The sequence below is a fragment of the Ambystoma mexicanum genome, chromosome 3p (genome assembly GCF_040938575.1).
Source record: "Ambystoma mexicanum isolate Mex_15411 chromosome 3p, UKY_AmexF1_1, whole genome shotgun sequence".
In the NCBI taxonomy this organism is placed as follows: Eukaryota; Metazoa; Chordata; class Amphibia; order Caudata; family Ambystomatidae; genus Ambystoma; species Ambystoma mexicanum.
In genome coordinates this window covers 210,650,576-210,662,306 of record NC_090925.1, presented here as the reverse complement: position 1 = coordinate 210,662,306, position 11,731 = coordinate 210,650,576, and positions in this window count along the sequence as shown.

Sequence of the window (11,731 nt, the reverse complement as noted above, 5' to 3'; positions counted from 1 at the left end):
GAGCATTTGATGGACAGAGAGAGACCTTTTTAAAAGGTGTTAACTTATCACAGACCTGTTATAGGCTGCTTTCAGCTCTTTGGTTTGGGGTACGAAATATGTCTGGGGAATAATGAAGTCCAGGGTAAGACTCACTTTATGCACCGGCACTTACAAACCCAAGCAAATCAATCATTGAAGTTTGAATTAGGAAACATCCCTGTTATGATCTATGTGCCACACAACTACCTCCAAGGTGAGGGAGCAGCTCTCGGTGGGTGGGGAATGGGAGCATCAAACATCATTTTGGAATGAGTCCCCAGAAATCTCCTTTGTGGAAGGGGAGGGGGACAAATAGCACTAATGCAAGCTATTGGCTGCTTTGCATGTAATAAAAGAGCCTTTTGGGAACACAACAACCACACATTATTTTATATGTGTATATATATATATATATATATATATATATATATATATATATATATATATATATATATATTGTAGTTATCAGACATTTGTAAGGCACCTATACTCAAGTTTTTCTAGGCAAGAAGCGGGGGGTACATAGGAAAAGGAAACAACAGTAATTGTTGCACTAGGCCTTGTGACATTCTTACCCTGCACGTACAGAGACAAAGAAGTGCAGTGGGTGGGAGGTGGCAGTATGGGGAAAGGCTTGGAAGGGAGAAGGGGGGTGAAGTGCTGGAGTGGGTGGCTCAGGGGACTGAGCAAGTGGGGAGGGGGGCGATGGAGTACAAGTACCCAGAGATGTCATTTGGAGGTTGCTAGGGGTCACACCTGTGACCCCTGAGGTCTCCCTTGCTACCCCTAAGAAAAAAGATAAAAAAAGATGCATGTATTTATTTCTTTATTTTACATTGATGCTTCTGAGCTGTGGCCAGTGCATGTGGCTCATTGTTTCTGGAGTGACTGGTATTTTTGTTGAGGCCTCTGTAAAAAGTAGGGGTGCCACAAGTGTAACACTTTGAGCAGTGACCCTAAATAAGAAAGACTAGGAATAACAAATAATTTGTCTTTCTGGAATTCTATAAAATAATTTCTAGACTCATTAAAGGGGTTCTATCGCTTTCCATGATGTCACTTCAGGGTGGGGTCAACTGACATCACTTCCTTTGATGTGATTAGATGTCAAGTGTCATGTGATGTCACTTCTGCTACCCCAGGCATTTTGGTGAATTGATGTCCGTGTAAGTAAGGTGGACATAGTGGACCAGATTCAAGCTAGTCCAGGAAGGGTGCCCAGAGGCAAGTGCTGGTTAGGGATACTGGGGGAGACTGGTCAAAGGAGGGCCAGACGCCTGAAGACTCATAAGGGACCAGGCAACAGTCTCATTGTCATAGGGACATTAGCAAGGGAGGGGAGAGGGAAGGAACGCCTTGAGAAGTTTCAAGAACTTAAGAAGATCCGGCTTAAGTCTGAGGGGGGCACAGAGGCCATTCCAGAGGGAGTTTCCTGTCGAGGAGAGGGATCTACCTCCCACTCTCTGCTTGGAAAAGCGTCTAGCCTGCATAGAGCTGGAGCTAGGCGACCAAAGCACTCTAGCAGGGAGGTATTTAGGGACAGAGAGGTGGAGGTAGAGAGGTCCTAAATCCCAGACAACCTTGTGGATGATGCACAGGGTCTTGAATGGGATCCTTGCGGTCACAAGGAGCTAGTGGAGGGATGTTAGGGCTGGAGAGATGCAGTCCCTGAGCTTGAGGCCAAGGATAGGTTTTGTAGACCTATTCTGGATGTGTTGCAGAGGGCAAAGGGAGGAAAGAGGCAGCTTGAGGAGGAGGCTATTACAGTAGTCCAGCCCGGAGAGCACCAGAGCTCTGGAGACATTGAGCTTCTGGGGGAACGTGAAGCTGAACGCTTTAAAACATATGTGTGTGACAGTGATTCACGCTTTCAGCCCTTCTAAGCACATGTTGCATGTTGGCCATGAGGCTCATACCATTGCTGGTAACCCCCTAATAGTAAAATGTAAACCACGAGTGACATATACTCCTTTGGAAAGCCGCAGCCTCTGAGTATGAAGCAGTGGCTTTCCTGTCTGAGCTAAAACAGCGTCTGGGTCCCCCGCACACATTTTTTCCACAGCTTCTTCTGTTATAAACTAACCCACTTTCAGGCTCGGTTTCGTGGGGGGGCTGAGGCAGCTTTTCTGGAGCCTGTTGAGGATTTCTAAAGTCCCTTCCTCAGCTTATTTGTCAGTGTGGCCATGCACCTGCTGCTCTGGCAGATGCCTTGCTCCGCTCACTGGTGCTAGCCCTGTGCACAAAAGGGCTATTATTCTCAATGGGGTGCCCCACCCACGCTGCCCATGATGCCGTTTGCGGGCACTATGCAGAGGCTGCCCAGGCCTGGTGCTTTGCTAGTGTGGCGCAAAGTATGCCGGGAGCCCAACTCCCCCTTATATATAGGTTTCAGTAGTCACAAGCAAAACCTAACCAAAACAACCATCATTCATTAAGCTAAATGTTTTGGCTATTTTTAGTGGCAAAGTAATCACATCATTTGCCAGGGACTACCATTATATCCTTGTATTTATTTATTTATTTATTGGTGTTTCTTGACATGCCCTGTGGAGACGACTGTCTCTTGAAGAAGTTGGGGAACGGAAGAGGAAGGCTGTGAGTCTGGGGGAAAGGAACGGGGCAGATGGACACACTACACGTTTCACATCATATGGAAAGACTTTGCCAGTTTTGCTGAAATGTGTTATATTATTAGGGTTTCTATGGAGTAACTGCTGCCATTTCGATGATCTCTTGGTGCTTTTGGACCTGCAACAAAATAGGTCGTGTTCTGCTAGTAGGGAAATAGGGGGCAGTGAAAGATGGCTTCGCTGTTGTGTTGGTGCATGCAGATTGGAAGGAAATAGGCTCTGGGTGTAACTGGCACATTGTAAATTTGGGCATGGCCTTGTTGTACCCTATGGTGGGCACGCTTGTTGTGTGTCTTGTCAACGTCTGTTATGGTATGATTAGGCTTTTTCATTTATTTATATATAAATAAATATGTTACAGGGCCTCCAGTAGTGGCCCTGTAGTTATGGTTAAGTTGCTCAACCCATAGGAAGAGCACTTTTTGGGTGGCTTATAACTTCGTCGCCCCTGGACGAATCCTCACGAAACTTTTCAAAGAAAGAAAATGCACGTCTGATTGATTCCTCGAAGTTTGGTGAAGTCTCGTGCAGGGGGGGCAAAGTTATAGAGGGGGTCCCAAAAGTTGTGCTTTTCTCATAGACACAATGGAAAAAGAATTTTGCTCATGCCTACAGCTTTACCGCTGGACGGATTTTCATCAAATTTGCAGCAACGGCTGCGGCTTGGTCTCGAAAGCGTGCTTTTGTAAATTTGGTGTAAATGTGTCAAGTAGTTTTGTAAATAAAAGGCCAAAAAGTAGGTAAATAACGATTTGCGATATCTAAATTCGGTACGTGGACGCACTTCCCTGTTGGGTCCGTGGATGGGCCTCTGATTGGTCCAGAGGGTGGGGTGATGTCAGCAGACAACAGACGCGACCGCTGATTGGATGGTGAAAAGCTTGAGGTGCATTAGATTTTTGTAAACGCCCGCCATGTTGGATTAACAGACAGCTGCCATTGTCCGCGAACATTGCAGTAAAAACATATTAAAAAACACAACATTGCACTTGTCAAACCAATGAAACAATCCCTGGGAGGTGAGGGGTGATGAAGGTGGGATGGGATATGGCCTTAAAAAGCCCCAATAACTGGTGCTTTTTAAACACTGACATCCTCGAACAGTCTGGACAGTGCTGTGATGTTCGCGAACATCTCAGATGTTCGGGGACACCTATGTCTATTTTCACATTACAGGGTTGGTGAAAAGCAATTTTTGGATGGCTTATAACTTTGTCGCCACTCAACGAAACTGCATGAAATTTAGAAATTTCATTCTAGACCTGTCTCTGAATGGCTCTGTAGGGGGGGTCCTAAAATATTTTAAAGGCTTATAAATGTGGTGCCATTTGACGAATTGGACAAAGGTTTGCAAAAACGATTTTAGACCTAGATATTAATGTTTTTGCAAGGTTTGGTGGGATTTTGTCAAGAGGGGGCAAAATTAGAGGGGGGTATCAACATTTTTAGATGGCTTAGATGTTGCCGTTTGATGAATGTGTAGAAATGTTTTCAGAAAGATTATAGACCAAATGTTTGTGCAAATTCTGAATGGATTTTGTCAAGTGGGGGCTAAGTTATATGACTATTTTATGGATATATATTTTGACACTTTTCAAAAAATAAAACTTGGGCCAATTTGCACCAAACTCGTGCAAGGAACATTGGCAAGGACCTGAAAGCATGGTTTTGCAAATGTGTCAGTGTTTTATTTTTTGAAAAGTGTCATTATTTATTATTATTATTTAAAGACTTGTATAGTGCGAAAAGCACCTATGCACTGTGAGGGTGGTAGTAAATCCAACAAAAGAAACCAGTACACATAGGAAATGAACACAAAAGATTGTTAGAACAGATACTTTTTAATGCCCTGCAAAAAGGAAAAATACTCTTCAATGGCTCGTAGCATGGGGGGGAGAATTCCAGAGTCTGGGTGCCAAAACTGAAAATGACCGACCCCCAAGCTGGACCCATTTAAAACGTGGGACTTTCAAGAGCCGATGAGTTGCAGACCACAAATGTCTGGTAGGGCGATAAGGTTGAATCTTAAGCTATCCTTGATATCACTTGAAGCCATTGAAGATGTCGTAAGAGCTCTGAAGATGGAGTCATCCAAGGTGCCCTCAGCGCTAGTCTGGCTGCCGAGTTCTGAAGCACTTGCATCCACTGGATTTGGTATTTAGGTGGCCCCAGATAAATACCATTGTAGTAATCCAAGGACCCCAAAATCGTGGAAGTAACCACTGTAGTCAGGGCTGGACTGGGAACCAAAAATGGCCTTGGAATAATTTTCAAAGTAGCCTCATATTTTGCCAAACGAGCGAGCACAGCGTGTGAGCCCAACCCTTTTATGAGGGGATTGCGAGTATCGCCCGGACAGATGTTGAATAAAATTAGTCCAAATGAGTGCATTTAAACCATGTTTTAATAATATGTGGATTTAAAAAAAACATATTTTAAATAAGTTCATGATCTCACAAAGTAGATTTTCAATGATAGATGGACAAACCATGAGTGCGATATCAGTCTGAATAAAAGTAAGAAACATATCAAATCAAGCATGGATTGTGACAAATGTTTTTATTAAGTAACAAAAATCTGTGAAAACTCTAGAACTGTAAAACAGCTAATAATAAATATTAAATATTCAGCGAAAATCTGCAAAAACTCTAGAACTGTAAAACAGCTAATAATAAATAATACATTTTCAATATCTCTTGTAACATTCTACCTTCAAAGCAAACAGATCAATGGTGATGTCACTGCCAGGTGACTAAAAGCATCACTTCACCCTTGCCATCAGCATAAAGGCTTCCAACTGAGATTTTGAAAGATAATTAAATGAACATATAATGCTTTTTTTTTATTAAATACCACACATCCATGAAAACTGTAGGACTGTGGAGCAGCTAATATTAAATCATAAATATTAAATAATTAACATCCCTTGTAACAAGCTGCATTTTGTACGGCAAACATCGAGCATCATTTTGCTTAAGGAATGTGCGTAAAGGCTTCCAACTGAGGTATAGTAGGATATTGCATTCAGCATGTTATGCATACAGTATTAAATAATGCAAACCCTGCATAGCTGTGGAACTGTACAGAAGCCTATATTAAATAATTAACAATCTTTGTAACAAGCTACTTTTGGAGGCCAAATGATCAATGATTTCATCATTGTTAAGAGTCATCAAAGCATCTTTTTCAACTGACATAAGCATGAAGGCTTCCAAATGAGGCTGAGTAGGGGAACTGCGAAGTCTGTTCAAGGTGTAAAATGACCTTTCAGATGCCACCGGAGAGCAGGATAATGTCAGTGTAAGCTTGTAGGCATTAGAAGGTGACCTATAGACTTGACTGTACATTTTGAATCTTCGCAGCACATTATAGCAACATGCTATACAATTCTTGCACATCTTGCATGTTGTACTTTTGTCTCAGTCCTCAGGATGGTCACCTTCTTCAGTTTCAAAAATGAGATGAAAATGGGCATCATCTTCTTGTGCTCCCAACTGTTAGGCGGTTTCAATACATCTTTCTGTTCCCTGCACAGTGATGCACCTCTTTCTGAAAATATGACCGTTTTAACACAGGTTATCAATAGAAACTGGAATAAGTGAGCATCAGTCCTTGCAGGATATGACAGTTTGTGTGTGGGATTATAACAGGTGCAGCATAAGAGGTTCTTCACCAATTTGGTGTATGGATACAGACCATTTAGGAATGCAGAGAGTAGGTACTCTAAAATAGAAAAGGAAGAATTAGCAATGCAATGGGCCACCAGAATAATACACATTTTTCTTAAGGGTTAACAAATGTACAGTCAAGGCTGACCTTTTCAACCCCTTTTTCACAAATGATCAGTAGGCGGCTTATTGCATTCCAGTAATAGACCTTTGAGGTTATATACATTCCTGAAAAAAATATCTGAGCACATGTTTTGCAGATTGTGTACCTAGATTTCTGGATATGAGTTGTGAATATGACAGCTAAGAAGAATCAGAGGGCCAAGTGTGTCTAGTGGCAGTGTTTTGGAAATTGGTAGTGGGTAACAATGAGATATTGACTTAAGAGCAGACATTTGTGAAGAATGCGTAGGAGTCAAGAAAGCAATATGTCAATGGAGGAATTAAACCATATCAGATAGTAACAAATTAATCAAGCTTACAAGAAAATTGAGTTATGAGCATATATCAAATTATCCCTCCATTTGCAATCAGAGACCCTTATACACAGAGCTAATGCAGTCACTTAGCCAAGACCAAAACTAAAATACACAGCAGGCAAGACCTCTGGTGACCAGGCCTTTATTTACAAAGAGAAATAAAAGTAAGAGAGTGTGTAAAGTGTGACAAAGTACTGAAATAAACAAAGTACCTCATAATTAGAGAACCTCTAGAAGACGGTTCTTTACTCTTGGAGCTAAACCAGTTAATTTGGTTGTTATGGTGCATATGTTTTCTTTCTGGGTAGAAGAAGGATGGTAGCTAGACAGGCCACATCTGAAAATGATATGACGTTTTTTAAAGAGGGGTTTGGCAAAAAGGGCTTTTTTTAAATTTGTTTATTTATAAATCAACACACAGGAGCTTATACATACATATTACTTATAGCTACTCAAAACATATAAAGCACAGAATCCCCTCCCTCCACCCCCAATGTCCCACGGTGGGCACCATTCTCGAGTCTCATTCGGCCTGGTCTGGTGGCAGCGACAGATCATCCATAGAATTAAGGGCTCTGGCAATCAGGCCTGGTTTAAATGTCAGGGCCGGGAAGTTCTGATCATATTCTAGCACTGGTGCCCAAATGTCCATAAATCAATGAAGCAGTCCTGCTTTAGCTGCTGTGACCTTCTCAGCTATCAGAATATCCCAGAGCTTGACCCAGCAGAGGGTCATCAAGGGTCCTTCCGCGGATTTCCAAGTGCGGGCCACCGTGATTTTGGCTGCCAGCAAAAACTGGGATATTAGGGACGCTCTTTTCCCTGATCTCGGGTATATGTCTGGCAGCGGGATCCCCAGGAGGACTTGCTCAGGCGTTAGCGGAATGGTCACCTGAGTGACGTCCTTTATAGTGGCTAGGCAGTGAGACCAGAACTCCTGTACTCTGGGGCAGGTCCACCACATATGGAAGTATGATCCGGGGAGGCCGCAGAGATGCCAGCATTGAGGATCCAGGGCCTGTTGGAAGTGATGGAGGCGCAAGGGGGGGTAATACCATCGCAGGAGCAGTTTATGGGCGCACTCCCGGTTGGTGATGCAGCGGGATGCTGTGCGCATTCTTGACCAGATGTCCACCCACGTGTGATCTTCTATGGCATGCCCAAGGTCCATCTCCCATTGGGACAAATCGGAGGGCCTGGAACGGAAAGGGTCATCTTGTAGCAGTTTATAAAGGGCTGAGATCTTCCCCCGGGCCGGCAGGTCGTTCACTGTTAGGTCCAGTGGAGTAAGGGGTCTTGTGGCCGCTGCTTGGGTCCGAGGGTGGGAGCACCAGTGCCTGAGTTGGGCGCAGGCCGAGTATCTATCTGTCTCTGCTAGCTGAAATGCCAATTTACATCGTTCAAAGGTAAGCGGGGAGTCCCCATCAAAGAGCTGCCCCTGTCTTTCGAGGCCTCCTGCGACCCAGTTCCTGAAGTTCCTTGGATGGGTTCCGGGGGAGAAAGCTGGGTTGAGGAAGATTGGAGAGAGTGGACTCAGGTCTCCTGGAACGCCCTGATGCCTGCGGGCCCACTCCCAAGCCTTTATCGACTGTTTTGTGGCAGTCAGTACTCCCGGCCAGCTCCGGTGTAAGGCGTAAGGGAGAAACGGGTGGAAGTGGAGGGGGAGCGGGAGGCAGGATTGCTTAATCTCCACCCATTTTGGCAGCCCTGTGGCGAGCCCCCATGCTTGGAGGTGGGCTAGCTGTACTGCCATTTGGTATTTTCGGAGGTCGGGGACCCCCAGTCCACCCAGTCTCGTGTTGGTCATCAACGATCTTCGCGGGATACGTGCTTTCTTCCTTTTTAGATGAAGCCAACTATCTTCCTTTGGAGCCGCTGTAGAGGAGGGAGTGGAATTTGGGCTGGGAGGGAGGCGCAGGCATAGAGGAAGCGAGGGAATAGGTTCATTTTACATGTCGTTATGCGGCCTAGCAGGGAGATTTCTTGCGATCGCCAGCGGGTCAGGTCCTTCTCCAGTTCCTCGAAGAGCGGTGTAAAGTGATAGACCTTTGTTGGGTGAGCGGGGATCCAGACCCCCAGGTACGGGATCAAGTGGGTGCTACAATAGAATGGGCCTCGTTCCTCTAAGGCCTCATGTTCAGCTAGGGTCAGGCCCACTCCAAGTGCTGTGGACTTTTGAAAATTGATGGCGAATCCCGATGCCCTCCCAAAGTCATGGATTTCAGCCAGGGCCGTCCTCATGGACCTTTCGATGTTCGTGATGGTTAGCAGAACATCGTCTGCGTAGAGGGCAACTTTATGTTGCTCAGAGCCAATCTTCAGGCCACTGATCCGGGGGTTTTTGTGAATTCGCTGAGCCAGCGGCTCCATGGCCAGAGCAAAGAGCAGCAGGGATAATGGGCATCCCTGCCTCGTCCTGCATGTGAGATGGATTGGGTCCGATAGGCGACCGTTAACTCTTAGCCTGGTCTTAGGGGCTTGGTAGTTCGCGAAGATCATCTTCCCGAAGGTCGGGCCAAAGCCAAAAGCCTCTAGGGTGAGGCGCAGGTAAGGCCAGTCCACCCTATCGAAGGCCTTAGTGGTGTCTAGCACCAGTAGAGCCAGTTGTTGGGAATCCCGATTGGCGATCTCTATTAGGTCCAGTACCCTGCGGATGTTATCTTTTGTCGACCTGTAGTTTATAAACCCTGTTTGATCCGGGTCTATGATGCTTGGAAGGATAGGTGCAAGACGGTTGGCCAAGATCTTAGAGTATATATTGGCGTCCAAATTCAACAGAGAGATGGGACTATACGAGCTGATAGCTTGGGGGTCCTTTCCCGGCTTGAGGATGAGGACAATGATGGATTCATGCATCGTTGGGGTGCTCATCCCGGGTGGCCACAAATGAGTTGAAGAGGTGGGCCAGGGGGGCCGCTAGTTGGGGCCGGAGGAGTTTGTAGAAGCGGGTGGAGAATCTGTCCGGGCCTGGGGCTCTAGTTTTCAAGCTTTTGATGGCTGCCTCCACTTCCTCGGTTGTAATGGGTGCTTCGAGTTCTTCCCTGGCCGCCTGTGTCAGATGCGGGGGGCCGCCTCTTGGATGTGTGCGCACTGTTCACCCATGAATCTTGGGGCTGCCGTCATTATTTCTGAGTGGTGGGCGACCGCCAGGCGTAATTTCTCGTTGTCCGTGTAGTGGATCGCCCCCCGTGGGTCGCGGAGGCCCAAGATGGTATTTTTGCTCTTCTCCTTGGCCAGCTTGTTAACCAGCAGTTTGTTGGCCTTATTGTTATGGACATAATACCATTGCTTGGTTTTAGTTAGTAGGCTCGCTGTGGTGTCAGCGTAGTGCGCCTCGAGCCTCTTCCTTGCCATTTGCAGGACCCTGTAGGATTTAGGGGCCCAGCCCTTTCTTTTATGGGTGGCTTCAGCTTCACGACACTTCGGCTTCTAGGGCAGCCCGGGTCGCCTGCTTTCTTTTGTGAAACGCGGCACCTTGGACGATCAATTCCCCTCTGAGCACTTCTTTCATGGCGTCCCAGGTGTTGGCCGGGGAAGTATCCTCGTCACGGTTTTCTGCAAAGAAGTTTTTTATTGCTCTGGCGATTGAGTCTCTCACTGCCATGTGCTCCAGAAAAGGGTCGTATAGGCTCCACTGGCGGCGAGGAGGGGGTTCCGGGTCATGGGACCGCAGGGTTAGTGTGACTGGGGCGTGATCCGAGAGGATCCGGGGGCCAATCGCCACATCGTTCGTGAAGGTCAGGATCTGCGGGGAGGTCAGGAGCAGGTCAATCCTGGAGAAGGTGCAAAGCACGTACGAGTAGAAAGTGAAATCTTTCTCATCCGGGGACAATACCCTGCAGGAGTCCACAACGTTCAGTGTGCAGTACAGGTGGAGCAGGCCGTGGCCAACTTCAGATCTCTGGATGTCAGGGGATGGGATTGGTCCTCGAGGGGATCCGGGACCCCATTGAAGTCCCCTCCCATGATGATCTGCCCCTCAATGAACGGGAGGAGAGAGTCTTCCAGGTCTTGGTAGAAGCCTTCTTGGTGTTCGTTCGGAGCGTAGGCCGAAATGAGGGTGTAAAGTTGACCAAGGACGATGCATTTTATCGCGATGAAGCGACCACCCTGACATTGCAGCAAGTCCAGGATCTGGGGCCTCAGATCTTTCGCAAACAGGATAGCAGTGCCTCCCTTCTTAGTCCCATTGGAAGCGAAGAATTGTAGCGGAAAGAGTCTCTTTCGCAAGTGAGAGAAGTCCGGTGGGATTAAGTGAGTTTCTTGCAGGAAAGCGATCGAGGTCCCGTCGTTCTGTAGCCTTTGCAAAATTGATTTTCTCTTCGAGGGGGGGGGGAGTTCAAGCCCCTAACGTTCAGGTTGGTGAACTTAAGTTTTAGATGTGGCAGCTGGCTCAAGGGATCCGCTTGCTGTGGGGGGGAGGGTTGGGGGATCAAGTCAGACATGGCTGTGAGAGCATAGCTATTTCAAGTTCTCCTGTGGTTGAAGGTTTTAAAACTGGTCTCCAACGGGAGATATGAGCATTCAACAACTGCCTCCAACGGGAGGTCCAAACTGCGACCAGAGGGGCTGATTTTAAACTATTGGCATGGCCCCCGGCCGCCCAGGCTGTCGTTCGACCAACATGGTTGAAAGTCTCTCCAAGGGTAAGGTGGTGGCATCCACCTTGGAGGAGGGTGTGGACCGCATTGGGTCCGCGGCCAGCTCAAAAAGTTTGGGTGGTTCCAATGCTGCGTGTTCTGTGCAGGCGTCCTCGCACGTCACTTGGGTTTGCGGTTTCTCTGCACTCTGGACCAAGGGGCCCGGTTCGGCCTTGTGGAGGTAGTGTTCGGGGCCGGGCTCGTGCACCCCGGAAAGGATGGGTCTGAGGTCCCGGGGGAGTCCGCACAGAGAATCCATGATGCATCGTCGAGGTGGCTGATAGTGCGGGAGG